Source organism: Bubalus kerabau, chromosome 21 (genome assembly GCF_029407905.1).
Source record: "Bubalus kerabau isolate K-KA32 ecotype Philippines breed swamp buffalo chromosome 21, PCC_UOA_SB_1v2, whole genome shotgun sequence".
Classification (NCBI taxonomy): Eukaryota; Metazoa; Chordata; class Mammalia; order Artiodactyla; family Bovidae; genus Bubalus; species Bubalus kerabau.
This window is the reverse complement of record NC_073644.1, coordinates 11803315-11809314: the sequence shown is the minus strand read 5'-3', so window position 1 is coordinate 11809314 and position 6000 is coordinate 11803315.

Here is a 6000-nt window from a genome sequence, read left to right as displayed (position 1 = left end):
AAATTTTAGTGAAATGAAAATATTTTAGAGTAGCAACCTAATAAGTCAAGCTAATAACATCAATTCTAGAGAATAATCTGATTGCCAAAGTAAATACACCTGCATTTAATAACTTTCTAAACCTGTTGCTATATATACTCTAGAGAAATCCTCAAAAGGTTCATAAGGAGATACTTTGGGCCTGTTGACTGCAGTTTTGTATGCAGTATCAGAAGGACTGAGGCAACTACTCACCCATCTCTGGGGGGAAAGGCTAAGCAAAAGGACACGTGAGCAGGGTTTGGGATGCCATGGAAGAGTTAGACAATGGACTAGATGAAGCCAGCGATATGACTAGATCATATGATTTTAATATAAACATGATTGGAACAAGTGAGAAACAAAATGAGGCCTATACCACAATAACATATTTTAATTACAAATACATGCCCATCAACATTTACATAAGGAAAACTTATACACATAAAGACTAAAGAAGCATGAACTATATATATATATATATACACACACACACACACACTATGCACACACACACACACACACACATATATATTTGGATGCGACAACACAAATTGCAAAAAAAATACTGAATTTACTAAGCACTGTTAGTGATACCATGGTTGTATTTCTCAAATTACATTTATATACTATATTATTGAGCAAATGAATAATATATATTGTTGGGTGTGAGCATTTTCATTGGGAAAGATGGGAGATATAAATGTAGAAGGGAAAATGGTGAGAAAGAATTTAGCATTGAATTTTAATTACTGGTATTAACATGAACTCATATTTTCTAAAATATGTGTATATTTTAGTGTTGTCCACAGAAATAGCCCAGGAGCAACAAGACCTTAATGGCAATTAACAAACCCAGATCTTGGTGCCTATGCCCACTTCTCAACAAAATAAACCGTGGCTCCTTGGAGTAATTTCTCCAGGACAGAGAAGGTACTGATGAATAAGTACTTGATGAATAAGTAACTTGTTGAACCAGAAAACACTTAAAGAGATGACAGGGTCATATCAAAATCACCTAGAAGCCACCTGAATGGATTCCACATTCCAAATTTAGGTCAACTTGAACATTAAGAAGAAAAATCATAGCAAGGGATGTTGACACATTGAATCTTAAAAAATGAATGGATCAAAAGAGGAGGGGGGTATCTGAAACAGAATATATATATATATATATACACACACCACTTTTCTGTACATCTGAAACTAACACAATATTTTACATCAACTATACTTTAAAAAAAAAAGAATGATGAAAAACTCTTCTTTACAGATGAATGCTAGGAAAATAGAAAATAATTACTTTGCAACTACCAAGAGACAGACTAAGAAGATGATAGACCAAAGAGGACATGCTAACAACTGCTAACCTAAATTCTTCATTTTATTCACCTTTCAACGTTTCTATAGCTTTGCAAATTTTACAAATAAATGTAACAAATTTTAAAAACAGACACCCAGAATGCTACCATGTTTCTCAAGGACTCATGCAAAATAAGGATACAGATGAAACACTATATAATTGTTTGCCATGGGACAGGAGAAACAGGAATATGGAAACAGGGAAAACAGATCATATTTCACTGTCATTTGAAATGATACTAACACCTGAAGATGCCATTTTGCCAGGGGGAGAACAGAAACAAAAATAAAGAAAAAGATGGAATCATATTCCAAGATTAATCAAGCTCCTAAAATAATTTGTTTTAATTTAACTCTTTCTTCTTTAACCTTTCATCTAATCTAAGCCTTGTTTATAAATTCGGTACACAAAATATCACAGAATAATATTTTCTTTTGTGGGTACCAACAGTATAATACATATTTACTCAGAAACATAATTGCATAGTGCATGTCCCTTGCATTTTTATTACTTTTAACACAGAACCTCAACAGGGGAGTGTGAACTGGAATCATCTGAAAAAAAAAAAAAAGGGACTTATCTATTGGTATCTTTATATTAAAAAATTCATTTACACAGAGAGAAAGATTTTGAAATCTTGCTATTTTCTCCAAACTTTTGATTTTTTCACTTCCTTCCAGAATAAATATAATAGTTTAATGTAATAACCACATGGATATTTGCATATGAAAAGCATCTACTTAATTATAGCTTGACTGCCAAACTTGCCCCAAATAGGAGGATGAAAACATCAAAACAAAATAATACCAGATCATCAAAGCAAGAAGCAGAGCAGCAGGAAGTCCAGACATCAATAACAAGATAAGTTCCAGTAAGATATAATATGCTAGCATTTCTTAAGTCTTTATCAATTTGAACCACACTATTTTTTTTCATGCAAAACATAAGAATAAAAACCTTTCAATACAAACTGTCATTATATGTAAATTGGTTATAAGAAAAGAGTCTTCTGGAATCTATACTGCGGAACCGCAACAACTGGATTCCTTCAAGTTAAAGGATCATAACACTTGAGAAATACTTTAAGAGACAATGAAAAGTGGACTGGGGGTAGTAGTGGCAACCACCCAGTAAACTGCCAGGGCCGGCACTCACTTTATCCATAACCCTCGCTTTATCTGTACTTGCTCAAAGTTCCCAGAGGCTCAAAAAGAGTCAGGCTTTGCACAGGAAAGGCTTCCCTGGTAGCTCAGACGGTAAAGAATCTACCTGCAATGGTTTGATCCCTAGTCAGGAAGATGCCCTGGAGAAGGGAATGGCAACCCACTTCAGTATACCCTAACCGAAACTGAGAGTCTGCGGCTCTCCGAGTTTTAATACTTCAATAAGCTGAACCATTACCCAAGATTGTTCCACATTTGTAAGTCATGTTATACTTCAGAAATCCCTTGAAGCTCCATGAAGACCAGGAACCCATTACACACGCCCTTTATGTATTCAAAACTATGCATTATTTTCCTTAAAGACTGCACCAAAATTGTACCAGCTTTTTGAACCTGCTCAACATTCAGAAAACTAAGATCATGACATCTGGTCCCATTGCTTCATGGGAGGGTAACAGATGGGAAAACAGTGGAAACACTGGCAGACTTTATTTGGGGGGGCTCCAAAATCACTGTAGATGGTGACTGCAGCCATGAAATTAAAAGACGCTTACTCCTTGGAAAGAAAGTTATGACCAACCTCCAGAGCATATTCAAAAGCAGAGACATTACTTTGCCAACAAAGGTCGTCTAGTCAAGGCTATGGTTTTTTCAGTGGTCATGTATGGATGTGAGAGTTGGACTGTGAAGAAAGCTGAGCACAGAAGAATTGATGCTTTTGAACTGTGGTGTTGGAGAAGACTCTTGAGTCCCTTGGACTACAAGGAAATCCAACCAGTCCATTCTAAAGGAGATCAGTCCTGGGTGTTCTTTGGAAGGACTTATGCTAATGCTGAAACTCCAATAATTTGGCCACCTGATGCGAAGAGTTGACTCATTGGAAAAGACTCTAATGCTGGGAGAGATTGGGGGCAGGAGGAGAAGGGGACGATAGAGGATGAGATGAGATGGCTGGATGGCATCACCGATTCGATGGACATGAGTTTGAGTGAACTCCGGGAGTTAGTTACGGACAGGGAGGCCTGGAGTGCTGTAATACATGGGGTCTCAAAGAGGCGGACGTGACTACGCTCATTCAGTGGAGCGGTCCTAACCTCTTCCAGGTGCTGCTACCTTACTGGAATGGATTTTTGATCAAATAAACTCTTAAAAGTTTGAATATGCCTCCGTTTATATTTTAAAAGTTCTATCACCAGAAAAACAAGCCAAAGGGACCCCAAGGGCCCCCAGGAACCCCGAGCGATTAGGCGGAGTTACCTGCGGAACTGGTGCCTCCTCGCGGCTTGCGGAGGTCGTGAGAACTTCCCCTCCCTTCGGATTCCAGTCCTCGTTTAGCAGCTTTGTGTCGGGAGCATTCACACTTCTACAAAAGTCTGAACTTTTTCTGAAAACTGGGGCTTGAAACTGGCTGGAGTTGGCTTAGGTCGAACTTAGAAACCGGACTAGTTCCAGGTCGGACCTGGTCCAATTTAGAAAGTAGTCCAGGTTCTGGTTCTGACGGGGCCTGGGTTAGACTGGTTCCGGCCTCAGACCAGGTCTGACTAAAAGTGGGCTGGGCCCACGTGAGACCTCAGGGGACTAAAATTTGATTTTAAGCCTGAACAGTAGGTGACTACCAAAGATGATCTTGGATCACAGTGGTCACAGCGGAGACCTTGTAACCGAGAAAACTCATAACGGTATCCATTTAGGAGCAGCCCCTCAGGAAAAGGGATAGTTCAAGCATTTCTGTGAAGGGTAGAGGGAAGGTTAGTTTTCCTTCCCTGCATTTCTGGGGCCCAAGAGAGTGGCTGGGACATCTCATTCACTCTGCAGACTGCATCCCGGGCAAACTGGCGAAGCCCACGCAAGGTAAGAAGTCTCACCAAGGCCTGCCCTCCTTAACCTCTGTCTGGGTGACTAATTGAGAGAAGAAGGTAAATTTTTATGTTGTTCCTTCCTTTCCAAATTCAGATTGTCTGGCAAAAGGCATTTCTAAGAATTAGATCTTTGAATTGTGATTTATGGATTTCCATTTGGGTACCCATTGGTTGTCTTCTTTCTCTCTCAGAAACAGTTGTTACCTTCTGGTCGAACTTGTTTTGTGTCCTGAGAACTTGGCTTTAGCAACTGTCAGATTGGGGGCCCCCTGAATATGGCTGGAAAGAAGTATGGTTTATACCCCGTTTGCAGCTGGAATCCTACCAACTTTCATCAGCTCTCGGGAATCGTCTGAGTTTTTCTTTCTTTCAGTAATTTGTGAAAGCATTTCTGAATCTTGGGAGGGTGGAATCTTTTCACCCTCTTTGGGACCCTTCCTGTGTCCATGGAGTTGTTTAATATTGCTAGGAATATTTCCTGTTTCTCCTGGCTGACACTTGACAAGATTTTATTTATTTATTTATTTATTTATTTATCGTAGTGCTGACATCAGAAGTTGGCAAACTTACAAGCTGATATTCAACAGCCTGATAGGATTTTTTTTTTTTTTTTTTTTTTTTTTTGCATTCTCCCCTGAGCTAAAATAAAACTAGGCACCCAGAGAGAAAGAAAAACTTTCTGAAGGCAAATATATCTAAATCTAGAACATAGGAATTAGGAATCTTTCCAGCTTAGACTTCTAGCATAGTTGAAGATTTTCTCCCTGTTGTAAAGAAGCAAACTGAAGAATAAGTAGCTAAATGGCAGATCAGCCTAGGTAGCTTTCAGGTTGCAACTCAATTCCTTAAGAAATTAAAAAAAAAATAATAATAATAACTGCACTGTTCTTGCATGCATGGGTGCTGTCACTTCAGTTGTGTTGGACACATTCCAATCCAATGGATTATAGCCAGCCAGGCTGCTCTGTCCATGGAATTCTCCAGGCAAGAATACTGGAGAGGATTGCCATGTCCTCCAGGAGATCTTTCCTTGACCCAGGCATTGAACTGTAGTCTGTTACATCTCCTGCACTGGCAGGCAAGTCCTTTACCACTAGCACCACCTGCACTCTTCTTAGACATGGAAGCAACCTAGATGTTCATCATCAGATGAATGGATAAGAAAGTTGTGGTACATATACACAATGGAGTATTACTCAGCCATTAAAAAGAATACATTTGTATCAGTTCTAATGAGGTGGATGGAACTGGAGCCTATTATACAGAGTGAAGTAAGCCAGAAAGAAAAACACCAATACAGTATACTAACGCATATATATGAAATTTAGAAAGAGGGCAACAATAACCCTGTATACGAGACAGCAAAAGAGACACTGATGTATAGAACAGTCTTTTGGACTCTGTGGGAGAGGGAGAGGGTGGGATGATTTAGGAGAATGGCATTGAAATATGTGTAATATCATATATGAAACGAGTTGCCAGTCCAGGTTCGATGCATGATACTGGATGCTTGGGGCTGGTGCACTGGGACGACCCAGAGGGATGGTATGGGGAGGGAGGAGGGAGGAGGGTTCAGGATGGGGAACACATGTATACC